This window comes from Schistocerca nitens, chromosome 4, assembly GCF_023898315.1.
Source record: "Schistocerca nitens isolate TAMUIC-IGC-003100 chromosome 4, iqSchNite1.1, whole genome shotgun sequence".
NCBI classification, from domain to species: domain Eukaryota; kingdom Metazoa; phylum Arthropoda; class Insecta; order Orthoptera; family Acrididae; genus Schistocerca; species Schistocerca nitens.
Genome location: NC_064617.1, coordinates 489,620,717 through 489,635,840, shown reverse-complemented (window position 1 = coordinate 489,635,840; position 15,124 = coordinate 489,620,717).

The window sequence follows — 15,124 nt, the reverse complement described above, 5'->3', positions numbered from 1 at the left end:
CCTACGTATGATATTTGACTTTCGTTACATATTTTCCGCGAAGAGGAGATAAAAGCCGTCTGCAAGAGAGCTGGACATGTTCACGGCGAAGACTATGCGGATACAACCTTATGTTTGGAGTGGAGACGACTATAACTTAGTACAGGAAATGTATTTGCAACTACGAATATGAAGCAGCATCCGGCTGGTTATTGGAATAACGACAATGAAGATTTGTCCTGGATCGTAGCTCGAATCCGGATTTCCCGCTTCTCACGTGCGGTCGCCTTAAGGCTCGGCTATCCACACACAAATAACGGCCAGAACCACACTTCCATATATCGTTGTCCATGTATCACAACCTGTACCCTCGCGTTACGTATATTTCCGTCCAGGAAGGACGTATATTTATTGAGAGTCAAGGGGCTGGTATTGGCGAATACATACGAAATAGCAGTGCCTTTGTTGTTAAGAAAAACGATGCAATGTGATTCCATGATGGAGCTGACGGTGGTTCATATTCGCAACTGCGAATAAATTTTGTCCGAAGGAACATTGCATTGTCCTTTACCCATTTTGGATCTGACGTGATTCGTCCACGGATAGTCGAAGCAGTTAACGCTACCATTTGCGTAAAGCGGTAACCCGGCTTCGAATACCAGTCCGGCACAAATTTTTACTGTCGTCATTCCAGTATAAAGCTGACGGTAGTTCATATTCGCATTTGCGAATATTTCCTGTATTTCTTGACGGCCGTAGACGCTGTAGTGCCTGTTCCCTCGGACACTCATGCATCATACGTCTTAGTAGCACTACTGTTTCGTATAATTTAGTACATAATAGGCGTACGTGAACGTCGTGGGTAGGTCCTTGGGTGTGCACGACCGTAATCCGATTGAGCGAATTTACAGTCGGATTTGTCGGGTTTTTCAAAAGAAACGAGCACGACATTCACCAGTCGAAAATATGTAGGGAAGGGTTAATACGGAATTTTATGCAGGTGTTGATCTGGAAGGAACACATTGCGGAACACGTTAGGCGGAATATTTCCTGTATTTTAGGCGTTAGGCGGAATTCCTTTTGCCAGAAGCTGTTACTCTAGAACAATGTCGCATAGCAAGCGTCGAAGAGATATATTTTAGCGTGTTTGTGGCTGTACTCCATCAAGGTTGCAAAAGAGGTCAACGGCCGGTCCATAGAAGCCTGTGCGATCGGTCCTACGGTCACTACGGTAACAGCGGAAAAGAGGCCAACAAGAAGCGGCGCGCAAGGTGATCCCGTTTAAACAGGGGTCCGCCACCTGGGTGTGGGCGTGGGTGTGGCAACCTTGCGGAGGACCAGTGTGTGTGTGTGTGTGTGTGTGTGTGTGTGTGTGTGTGTCCGTCCGCGGCGCGCGTCGTGAGGCCAACAGCCCCATTAGCGGACCAGCGCTGCAGCGGCAGTGTCCGAAAAGAGCCGCGGTGGAGGGGGCCGCCGGTTCGACACCCGGGCCCGGCCCGGCGGGCCACGAGGCGGCAGCAATCCGGCCAGGGGGCCCGCGTGGGGCGGCCACATTCCTGCCCCGCCGGGGGATCCCTCCAGGTGGCCACACCTCTCGTCTGCAGGCTGCTACGAGCTTTCACCAGATTTCTGTAGCGAACTCTGTTCCGCCTCTCCTCATATATTATTACGCTTTTGAAACTTCCTGGCTGATTACAGCTGTAGCTGGGCCAGGACTCGAAACCGGAACCTCACCTTTGGCAGGCAATGCTCCTACGGGAGTGCAAAGGAAGAGGAGGGAGGCTGTAAGCAGTCTGCTAGTTTTATATTTGGCTTTACTTGTGCATAGTAAACGTAATTTGCGCTGATATAAAGAAACTATGTTCTATACTATTCCCAGTAATGAACCGTGTAATTCATTAATAAACATAATCAAACTGTAAGGAAGTAATCGAAAATCAGTTAAGCAGAACACACTTGTAATAAACTCACAACATAAAAGTAGTTATTTGTGTCATGCAATATGAATCTATTTAAGGTGTAAAAATATAAAATGTATATTTTGTTTTGTTTGTTTTGGTTGCTCACCTGAAACGTACATTGCAAGTGAAACTTGATTTTTTTGGGTTGGCTTTTTTTTGAGCCGTTTTTGTAGTTTTGACAGCATGTCGTCTGCAAAGCAGTCATGAAGAAATATATTTATTTTTTACAAACTTATGGGGTTTTCACAAAACAAAATTTCAGGAAACACTTACGTCGCAATGAGCATGGGCACGTAAATGTTTTGTTATATCTCGTTTTGTGAAAAATACATGTGAAAGAAAAAAAAGTGAGAGTGAAATCATATGCTTTATAAAAGGCGTGAAAATAGTGTACACAATAGCAATAGAAAGAAACATCCGCCAGAAATGCAGGTAGGTAGGTCGTTAGTGTTTAACGTCCCGTCGGCAACGAGGTCATTAGAGACGGAGCGCAAGCTCGAGTTAGGAAAGGATTGGGAAGGAAATCGGCCGTGCCCTTTCAAAGGAACCATCCCGGCATTTGCCTGAAACGATTTAGGGAAATCACGGAAAACCTAAATCAGGATGGTTGGAGACGGGATAGAACCGTCGTCCTCCCGCCAGAGATGCACACCTGGAAGAATATTTTATGTAGAGTGACTTATACAACCATTGCATACGAAGTTTTTCAAAAATAAACACATTACTTATTAATACATTGCCGTCAAAACGATAAAGAAAGTGCACAAAAAAGCCGACCTCTGAAAATCACTTTTCATTAGCAATGCAAATTTCAGGTGAGCAATAAAAACAAACTAAACAAAATGTACATGTCATAGTTTTTGTGCCAAAAATAGATAAAAGACCATAAAATAAGTATTCCATTTCGCAGAAACAAGTCTGACGCACGTAAGATGATGACACATAGGTGTCGAAAAAATTTCTCAGTAAAAAAGAAGAAATATTTTAACATTTGTTTTATTTAATATTGTCCATTGCATATAATGTAATTTAAAATGTTAAAATCATGTTTCGTGCACAACAAAAATGAGGAGTGTTCTGTTTCACAGTTTTTTAAACACTTCCCCGAGTACACTAACTTCAGCATCATAGCCGTGTTACATGTAATACTGTAGTATTGTGTAGATTAATTATTTGCTTTTAATATTGTCCATTGTATAAAGTGTGATTTAAAACATTAAAAAAAAACAAGTTAGATTTCCCAACATTTGTGCAAGTCGATTGTATCTTTCCTTATAGGCTAATACTTGGTTACCTAAGAACTAGTGTCCCTTGCGGACGCTAGGCAGTTGTGTCCTGAAGATGGCCCAATAAGCCGCAAACTAGTTGGAAATAAAAATCAGTAGAACGAAAACAGGCTACCTGGTGTTCAGCTGTAACAAAGAAATAAGTTGTGTTTTGCATGAAGCGGAGTTTAAATAATCCAAATTTAAACCACAAACACGGCAAGAACGTCAAGGGCAGCTTCCAAACCGAGCAAGTAGATGCAGGCATTTTGAACACGCATAGGTCGTCAAGATGAGCTAGAAAACTTTGTTCGTGGCTGGATGTGAAGCACGGGATAGATACACTTGTGTAGAAACACATATAGCGTCCCTACTAGTAGCACACCGATACGTGCCAAGTCTATATGAAGTCTATATGAAATGAAATGGAAGAGTCACTGAGTTGACTGAACTGCTCTTTGTTCTGAATGACTGAATTTAAATTCTGTACCAAGGGTCACTCCTGGGATGTGACCAAGAAACGACATGTCGAGTGTGCTTTACGCTCGCGGCAAACATGGCAAGTTCACTACGTAAATCAATGAAAATCTGACCACGTAATATAAATATCTCGCGTACACCTATCGAAGTCACTTTCCAAAGATGCAATGCCTACACAAAAAAACCCAACAACATGAACCGTATCACCAAACCTGCAACGGCGAATTCATCAGTCGCCTGCCCACCACCGAAAACGAGGGCCAAGTCCATCTCACTCAAAACCAGAATCAAGAGCAGCTGGAAATGACCGATAATGAGCACTCGCTTACCGGCTAAACGCTCTTTGCGTAAAGCGACCTGGAACGTGAGACCATACTTCCGCCAAACCTCGCTCAAAAATGGTTCAAATGGCTCTAAGTACTATGGGACAACATCTGAGGTCATCAGTCCACTAGACTTAGAACTACGTAAACCTAACTAACCTAAGGACTTCACACACATCCATTCCCGAGGCAGGATTCGTACCTGCGACCGTAGCAGCCGCGTGGTTCCGGTCTGAAGCGCCTAGAACCGCTCGCCCACAGAGGCCGGACCAAACCTCGCTTATAGCAATGATAATATTCGCGGACGATATGGCTGTCGACAGTGAAAATGGCGCGGTTGAAATCTGTGACCGTGTTCTACTCGACACACAAACGTAAGGCTAATAACAGCGAAGCAACTTCAAGTAAACTGATTCAAGGATCATGGTATTTTCCAGCGTAAGCTAATACTTCCACATCCTCAATTCTTGCTGATCTTTATCTATTACCGCTGATTCTTCTCAAGCTACTTCTCTCTCGAAGTTGGTGTTTAGCACGCAAGAATGTTGTGGCTGATGGAGCACTTTGGCCAGGATATCTCACGGAATAAATTATGACTGCTTCATTGGCATCAGCAACATGTGAACGTACTCGTTGGATGTGTGTGCCAGGTTTATTGCACAAGAGACAGTCAAATGAAAACCGAACACCCGCCACAACGGGACCATTGAATGGTTCCACTTAAAAAGTAATCACTACACGGATTAAGACATTGAGACGATAAATTCCTGTTCTTTAGAAAACCGTCGGCCGCTTACGGATCCACAACTGCACCCACTCTTGCACTGTCTCCCGAGTGAACCCGACATCGAAGTATTTCTTCACGTTGCCAAAGAAGTGAAAATCACACGGTGAAAGATCCGGACTCTACGGAGGATGTTACAGTGTTTTCCAACCAACTCGCTGACGCATAGCCTTCGTCCGATTGGCGGTGTGGGGGCGAGAGTTTTCGTGAAACAGGGTGATTCTGTCGGACAACATTCCTGGGCGTTTTGAGTTTATGGCGCGTCGTAGTTCCTGCCAAGTGTCCCATAGCACTGCGCACTGTTTGTGGTTCCACGCTCGAGGAACTCGACAAGTTGAGGAAGAATCCTGTTGCGACGGTACCTAACTGTGCCATGGTGTAGTTGCTCTTCCGAACAGTAGTCCATACGAGCAAAAGAGTGGCGTCTTTATCTACGGTTACTCGTACTTTAGATACTGGGTCTACGCACGCTCTGTTTAAAAAGAAAATCTAGATGTAGTCATAGAGTGAACCGCGCACGTGCGCTTTCGTGCCACGCAGCTTACTCGATGTAAATAATGATCTGTAGCTGTGATCCTGCAGTCAAATAGTCTGTACATGTGCTGGAATCACGAATTAATAAAATTCATAGAAATATAAAAGATAAACGAATAGTTTAATAAAAACAGTTCTACTCGAACGTCTGTCATTGATGAAGACAACAGAGAATTAGGTTGAATAATGTTTATTCAAGGAAGTACATCTCAGATAAACGGGAAGTGGTCCTACGATATCCAGTTAAAATAAATACAGAAAATACCCTTATCAAATGCAGTGAAATTATGTTGAGACCGTTACAAGAATGGTAGCAAAATCTCCAAACTAATTAGTCACCAAACACTCGCGAAAACTGAGTCCATTTCGCGATCACAATACACGAAAAATTCTCCGGCCCAAGATAGTTTAGAATTCAATATGTTGATTCACAAATTAACACACGTGATTCTCAGTTTCGTGATATTTCAACGTACGTGCTTCATGGAGTTTTGGAAATTTGTGGTAAGGTCTTATGGGACCAAACTGTTGACGTCATCGGTTCCCAAGCGGCTACCCCGAGCGGCGTCAAATTATGCCGACGACTGGTGGAGTGTGCGTCTTACAAAGGAACTGTGCATTTCGACATTTCGGTTAAAGGCGCTGCAGTCTGGAACCGCAAGACCGCTACGGTCGCAGGTTCGAATCCTGCCTCGGGCATGGATGTTTGTGATGTCCTTAGGTTAGTTAGGTTTAACTAGTTCTAAGTTCTAGGGGACTAATGACCTCAGCAGTTGAGTCCCATAGTGCTCAGAGCCATTTGAACCATTTGAACCATTTCGACATTTCGTAACGTGTCCTGAAAGTTTTTATACGGGAATACTACGCGGAAAGAAACACAGTGTCAAAAGTTTAGCTGCCAAGACACATTGCAAGGATTTTTTTTAATGTTGAACTTTGCCAAATTCCAGGCAGCTAGAAAATTGTACATCCCTGTCGTAGCTATAGCAGACAGCGCTTGCGCAACACGCTGGACAAATGTCTACGGCTGACGGCATATCGGTAACCAGATAACACGGCACAAGGCGATCTTAATTTGTAAAGCGAATTTTCCGTTGACAGTTTTCCCGACACAATTATTCACAATTACTAAATGTGTGGTTCAAATGGCTGTGAGCACTATGCGACTTAACTTCTGAGGTCATCAGTCGCCTAGAACTTAGAACTAATTAAACCTAACTAACCTAAGGACATCACACACATCCATGCCCGAGGCAGGATTCGAACCTGCGACCGTAGCGGTCACGCGGTTCAAGACTGAAGCGCCCAGAACCGCACGGCCACACTGGCCGGCTACTAAATGTGTGTGAATGCCTAAGGGACCAAACTGCTGAGGTCATCGGTCCCTAGACTTACACGCTACTTAAACTAACTTATGCTGAGAACAACACACAGAACCACGCCCGAGGGAGAACTTGAACCTCCGGCGGGAGGGGCCGCGCAATGCATGATATGGCGCCTCAAACCGCGCGGCCACTTCGCGCGGCCTCACAATTACTGTCCGCTGGAATATGCAACTCATTTAATCAAAATGTATTATAAAAGTAAGTGTACAATGTGCGAGCCGCTAAAACTCAGAAACGAGTCCCGGTACTGTCAAGGGAGTTATATGGTGTGGTAGCCCTCCATACCCTATCCATGAAGAAGGTTCTCGTTCTTACCTGAAGGGCGTGCTGTTGGAGATATATGGGGTGTGAAGTTCCTCCTCTAGAAATTCCTAGAACATTACAGAACATTTGAGAGTATTAGAGAATATTCCAGAATATTCGAGAGTTTTGAGAGCATTCCAAAACATTCCAGAATGTTCCGGGATGTTCCACAGTGATCCGGGATGTTCTGCAATATTGGGGAATAGCCTGGAACATTCGGGAAGATTCCAGAATATTCAGGAACAACCCGAAACATCACAGATCATTACGGAACATTCTAGAACACTGCAGAATCCTCTGGAACGGTGTGGAAACCTTTTTGGTATGTTCTGGAATTCGCCCCTGGTAGGCCTACCCATTGGTAGGGCTGTGTAAAGCAAGACCCGTCGTGGGATCGGACGTCACTTTCTTATCAGTGACAAAGGGAGTAACCGAAAAAGCACTGCAGTAAGTGAATAAAAACCAACAGTGAAGTGTGAGTAGCCAAAGTGATACAGTGACCGAATATAAATCGAAAATAAAGTGTGAAAAGTGTGCTTAATGTGTTTGTTAATAAAAAGTTGATTTGATTTATAATTAGGCAATGCCCAAACGTAAAAGGAGAGGAGACCTTGCCAGTTATGAAGTAAAACGGCGAATATATATATATATATATATATATATATATATATATATATATATATATATATAAAACTCAGATGAAGAGCGCGAAGCACATTAAGTTCCTAACGAACGGGAATGAGACCAGTGAGAAGCAGAGAAACCGAAGAACAACGAAGTGAACAGATTGAAGAATCAAGAATTGCAACACAGTCTTACAACAAAAAGACTGCGAACTTAAGCTAGCCACCAAAAATTGATAACCGAGCGAGGTGGCGCAGTGGTTAGACACTGGACTCGCATTCGGGAGGACGACGGTTCAATCCCGCGTCCGGCCATCCTGATTTAGGTTTTCCGTGATTTCCCTAAATCACTCCAGGCAAATGCCGGGATGGTTCCTTTGAAAGGGCACGGCCGACTTCCTTCCCCACCCTTCCCTAATCCGATGAGACCGATGACCTCGCTGTCTGGTCTCCTTCCCCAAACAACCCAACCCAACCCAAAAATGAATAAATAAAGAAATAAAAAAGATTTCATATCAACTCCCTGAGAGAAGCCGGGTACCTCAGCTAGTATCCATAATAATTAGCAGTTTGCGATCTCGCTAAATGTTAACAACAGAGATAAGACGGAATTAATTTTCTTTGCGATTTCTTCGCATGTGCTTGCTACTAGCATCTCTCTCTCTGCAGGTTCCAGAGTTTCATAGTAACGTGGAATCCAGTTGATGTTTTCAGCCTTGCAAAGATAAAATATGATGAATGTGATATGCAACCGAAATAACTTACTTCTCCTGAAGACCTTCATTTGTGTTATTTATTAGTTGCGTTCTTGGACATTAATTCCATAGATGTCGACATTTCGTTAGAAATTTTGGAAACATTAGATGAAACAGGAAATGACTCGGACAATTCTGTGAATTATGGTTCGACCGATGATTGTTGTCCAGTATCGAAAGAAAGTCAGCATCGGTCGTAATGACATCTGCCTTTTTTGTCGAATTGCAGAGCTAGGTGTCAATTGACATTGTAGCTATCATCAGGGCGTTATAAGGAGTTACGTTGACTGAATGTAATCTAATTATAACGACACATATTCCAGTCAAATTCAGGCATGTACAAGCATTACTTGGATTAACGCTTGTACATGCCTGAGTTAGACTGGAATATGTGTCGTTATAATTACATTCAGTCTACGCGACTACTTACACTGACGAGCCAAAACATTATGACCACCTGCCTAATAGCTTTTCGGGCTATCTCTGGAACGCAATACATCACCGATTCTACGTGTCATGGTCTGACAGTTTGTTGGTTGTGGAGGTATGTGGCACAAGATTTCTACTCATAAGTCATGTAATTTCCATAAAGAAAGGAATGCTGATTGGTTGGCGCCTGATAGCCACCCAGACAGGTTCCATTGTATTCGCATCAGGCGAATTTGGTGGCCAAGATATCAACGTGAATTCACTATCACGTTCCTCAGAACACTGTAGTATTGTTCTGACTTTAATGCACGGACAGTTTTCTCAAAGACAACATGACGGTCGGGAAAGAGATTAAGCATGAAGCGACGCAGGTGGTCCGCAGCTGTCAATGTGTCTTCCACTACTACCACAGGCCCAATGCGAGCTCAGCAGACCATCTCCTATAGCGTAATCCTGCTGCCACCAGCCCGCGTCCTAGGCGCGGCGCACGTTTCGAACCGCCACTTCGCATGGTATGACGGCTTTTGTGGAGACGACCATCGACCTGGTGTAGCAAAAATCCGACGAGGCGACACGTTTCCATTGATACACGGTCCAATGTCGACGACCCCGTAGCCACTGCAGTAGTAAATGACGATGTCGTTGGGCCAACATGAGAACAGGTAGGGGTGGTCTGCTGAGAAGCCCTATGTTCAACAATGTACGATAAACTTTGTGCTCCGAAACACGTATGCCTGCATTAGCATTATGGTCTTTCTGCAGAGGTGCTACAGATCGCCGGGTTACTGTTTGCGCAACTTTATAAAAACTCCGTCCGAACAGACCTCGGAAGGCCCAAGGGTACCAAGACACCGCCGTGTCATCCTCAGCCCATAGGCGTCATTAGATGCGGATGGGACGAGTCAGAGCACCGCTCTCCCGGCTGTTGTCAATTTTCGTGACCGCCGCCACTATTTCTCAATCAAGTAGCTCCTCCGTTAGTCTCACCAGGATTGAGTGCAACCCACATGCCAACAACGCTCCGGACAGTCACCTATCCAAGTGCTGGCCAACCCCGACAGCGCTTAATTTCGATGATCTGGTCCCACTACGGCTGGTCCCACTACGGCAAGGCCCGGCCTAGAAAAATCTGGAAAAACAAGAGAGAATAAATTTTAGTATTACATCCGAAATGTCTTCTTACGTTTGCACAGAATAATTCATTGCCACCATTGGACTCTTGGTTTTCTGTCTTTAGGAAGACTTTGAAAAGACTAAATACATTTCAGATTCCACCCAGAACTAATAGTGTGATTCCCCCTTTCGATAAAAAATTTTTCAAGAGCGTAAAGAATTTTTCAGATAATTGTCGTAAAATATAATTTCCGATAAATCTTTGTCATAGTCATCGAGTAAATGAGAAGATATCCAGCGTTCCCCAAGGAAGTGTTATAGGCCCCCAAAGGAGGTGTTATAGGCCCTCTATTGTTCCTGATCTATATTAACGACATAGGGGACAATCTGAGTAGCCGTCTTAGATTGTTTGCAGATGATGCTGTCATTTATCGTCTAGTAAAGTCATCATATGGTCAAAACAACTTGCAAAATGATTTAGGTAAGATATCTGCATGGTGCGAAAAGTGGCAATTGACCGTGAATAAGGAAAAGTGTGAAGTTATTCACATGACTACTAAAAGAAATCAGCTAAATTTCTATCACGCGATAAGTCACACAAATCTGAAGGTTGTAAATTCATCTAAATACTTAGGGATTACAATTACAAATAACCTAAATTGGAACGATCACGTAGATAATATTGTGGTTAGAGCAAACCAAAGACTGCGATTCATTGGCAGAACACTTAGAAGTGCAACAGGTCTACTAAAGAGACTGCTTACACCGCGCTTGTCCGCCCTATTCTGGAGTATCGCTGTTCGGTGTGGCATCCGCATCAGGTGGGACTGACGGATGACATCGAAAAAGTACAAAGAAGGGCAGCTCGTTTTGTACTATCGCGAAATAGGGGTGATAGTGTCGCAGACATGATACGTGAATTGGAGTGGCAATCATTAAAACAAAGGCGTTTTTCGTTGCGACGGGATCTCCTCAAGAAATTTCAATCACCAGTTTTCTCCTCTGATTGCGAAAACATTCCGTTGGCACCCACCTAGATAGGGAGAAACGATCATCATGATAAAATAAGAGAAATCAGCGCTCGCTCAGAAAAATGTAAGTGCTCGTTTTTTCCGCTTGCCGTTCGAGAGTGGAACGGTAGAGTGACAGCTTGAAGGTGGTTCATTGAACCCTCTGCCAGGCACTTTATTGTGAATAGCACAGTAATTACGTGCATGTAGATGTAGATGTAGATTTCAGATTTATCAGCAGAACAGCATTGTTAATTTTCAGTCATCTCTGCATTGTTTGCATCAACACATTTTACGAATTTGATCGAGGATGCGTCTTACGCAGCACAGTATGCCACGACACCTTTCTTACTCAGTTTGAGTTCTGTCTTAGAAAAACTAATAATTACTGTGAAGTGCCTGTATGTATTAATTTTTCTTTTACCAGGTATACCTAGTGTAAGGGAAATGTTTGTTTTTGTCATCCAACAGACAATTGGCATTTTTGAGACGACTACGGGGAGTAAGAAAGGAACAGTTTCAGTGATAGCAAAATATACATTATTCAAGATTTATCCTAGTAACTATGCTACACGACGTGTTACAATGTGTTTGGTGTGAACTATTTAAAGTCCTGCGGTATGGAAGTCGTCTGTAATGCAGCATCATACACTGCACAGATTTTCTTTCCTCTACTAATCGACTGCGTAACAATTACATCTGCAGCAGTGTAGCTGTCGATATGAAAAGCAAGTTATTAAAAAAACTGATGATGTGAGACATTTCTGGTATGGTTTAAGTGATTAAAATTCACGTGTGTGCTCTTGGGGCAACTTTGGCGTTACTTCCTCCCGTCACCGCTACGTCTGGTTATTCACCGATTCGAATGCTAGGTAGGAAGGACTGTACAAAACCTCTCTTATAAGCGGTTATTCATGCCACGAAAACAACTAATTTTTAACGTTAAAATAATACAGTGCGCCTTAGCAGCTAGAATTTTGATAGTGAATTTCTTTCACTATATTGTACCTGCATGAAAAATTTCTGTGTACGTTTCGACATGTCGGATTGGACCATTCCCTTGTTAGTGCTGTAATTTTGAACGTTGAACTTCGATTCGTAGTGTTCTGTATGAGTATTCGAAGGGAAAATGAGCGATGATATTGCTGCTGGCATTATGTGGTAGTTTTTGTCGGAGAAGAAAACTCAGTGAGAGGGCATAAAAACAATGACAAGAGATACAGAATGTTGCAACTTTCAAAAAGGGAAGAGAGAGTTGCGTTTGTCTGATTAGCTGGTTGCCAATGAAAGCTGCTGCTTATCTACAGGACATAACGAACATAAATAGATTTGGCCTGACGCAAGCTGATAAATCTCTAAGAATTTCCGACAAGGAAAGGTATTTTTTCCAACTCTGAACACATTGATCGAGTGATACATCGTAGCAGCGATGTCAGTGATATATTCCACCTGAAAATGCCTGCTTCACTGATGAAAAACTACGTAATAATAGCGGTCGTCACGATCCATTGTGAACGTGCCAGTCTGTGTAATTTATTTTACAGCTTTGTAGGAAATAGTTCGTTCTTTCTCAATTAGGTAGGGACATAGCGCAGAAACGGACGTAGTTGCTTTCGAGAGGCCACTTGTGCGAGTTATCATTGAAGAGTTCTAGTTAAACAGAATTTCATATTGTGAGAGAAAGTAAACTGAAAGTTGTTTGTAACTTCTCTGTAAAAATTGTTAAAATATTTAAGAGGGTGCCCTAAAAAGTAATACCTCCGAATTTTTTATTCTATTCTCAATATCGGTAGAGGTATGACATGTCATGCCTATTACTCGGTCGACTTTCCCCCTTCGCTGACGCTAGTTGCAACCATATGCCGCTAGAGGGCTCCGAATTGTAACGTCTAGCATGGCGATATGTGACGTAACTGTGTCGGTGCGTGAGAAACAGCGTGCCGTAATTGAGATCCAAACCACACATGGAGCACCCTCTCCTCCAGCATGACAACGCCGTGCTGCGACATCTACAATAATCCGGAGCCTAGGGTTCACTCTTGTCGATTATCCACTTCCGACTTCCCCCCATCCGATTTTCATGTTTCCAAAATTAAATGAAAAAGGGAATAGAATTTAATGAAAAAGGGAATAGTGTTCTTCGAGGACTTCGCTTTGATAGTGATGAAGCGGTGGCTCCGCCTACAAAGTCAAACATTCTGGAGTGACAGTATCAACAAACCGGTCTCTCGTTGAGAGAAATACGTTGGTCGCCAAGGTGAATATGTTGAGAAATACATAGACATGAAGAGTATAGACGTCGAATATTAGAGAAGTTTGTTTTATTTAAAAAGCTTTAAAAGTTTTCTTGTGAAAAATTCGGTGGCATTACTTTTTAGCTCGCCCTCCAAGAATTCGTCAAAACCAAATTTGTAAACAGACACTTTTATTGTCGTAGCAAGTTGAAAATGTGCACTGGCCATCATGTATCATCGTGACAATGAAACTTATTGAAGCAGCCAGTAATGAAGTATTTGAACTTTGAACTAGACAGACAGTAATTCCTGCTACGGAAAATGGAAGCGATGTAGTGGCTATTCCCTTTTAGCGAACTTTTCCTAAAACATTATTACCGCAATCGTAAAGAAAAATTTTTGTCTGGAAATACGGTATGTTTGTTGCGAGGTGTACCAAGGACGATTCTCATGGGTAACGAGGCCGTACCCAGGCGTAGCCTAGGCGCGAAAATGTTAAATAAGAAAAGTTTCAACACTCTACTGAGGGGTCTCCTCCTAATTGTAAGAGAAGTAGATGAAATTATTTTGTATTGACCAGGTTTGGATGAATATCGTATTTATCCGCCGGTATCAGGCAACGACACTCAGTTAAAATACCCTCACCTGTACGGGAACAGGTGTACTAGAAACTAGTACACCTGTGTTGTGTAGGGCCCCCGCGAGCATGCAGAAGCGCCACAACACGACGTGGCATGGACTCGACTAATGTCTGATGAAATAGTGCTAAAGATAACTGACACCATGAACGTTGCAGAGCAGTCCGTGAATCCGTAAGAGTACGAGGGAGTGGGGATTACGTTTGAACAGCACGTTGCAAGGCCACCCAGATGTGCTCAATAATGTTTATGTCGGCGAACTTTGGTGGCCAACGGAAGTGTTTAAACTCAGAACAGTGTTCCTTGACCCACTCTGTAGTAATTCTGGACGTGTGGGATGTCGTATTTTCCTCCTGGAATTGACGAAGTCCGTCGGAATGCACGATGGACATGAACGGATGCAGGTGATCAGACAGGATGCTTCCGTACGTGCCACCTGTCAGAATCGTATATAGACGTATCAGGGGCCCCACATCACTCCAGCTTCACACGACCCATACCATTACAGAGCCTCCACCAACTTGAACAGTCTCCTGGTGACATGTAGGGTCCATAAATTCATGAGGTTGTCTCCATACCCGTACACGTCCATCCGCTCAATACAATTTGAAACGAGACTCGTCCGAACAGGCAACACGTTTCCAGCATCAACAGTGCAATGTCGATGTTGACGGGCCCAGCGAGGCGTAAAGCTTTGTGCCGTGCAGTCATGGGTACACGAGTTGGTCTTCGGCTCCGAAAGCCGATAGCGATTATGTTTCGTTGAATGGTTCGCACGCTCACACTCGTTGGTGGCTCAGCATTGAAATCTGCAGGCATTTGCGAAAGCGTTGCACTTCTGTCACGTGGAATGATTCTCTGCAGTCGTCGTTAGTGTCGTTCTTGCAGAATCTTTTTCCGACCGCAGGCATGTTGGAGTACTGATGTTTTACGGGATTCCTGGTATTCACGGTACACTCGTGAAATCGTCATACGCGAAAATCTCCCCTTCATCGATACCACAGAGGTGCTGAGTCCCATCCCTCGTGCGATGACTGTAACACCACGTTCAGACTCACTTAAAACTTGATAACCTACCATTGTAGCAGCAGTAACCGATTAACAACTGCGCCAGACACTTGCTGTCTTGTACAGGCGTTGCCGACCGCAGCGTCGTATTCTGCCAGTTTACATGTCTCTGCATTTGGATACGCTTGCCTATACCAGTTCCTTTGGCGCTTCAGTGTACATCGTGTGTGTATGAGTAGAGGCTGGGACGCAGGAGCGACGAGATATGGAAGTTTCCGTGTGACAGGTGGTCGTTCACGC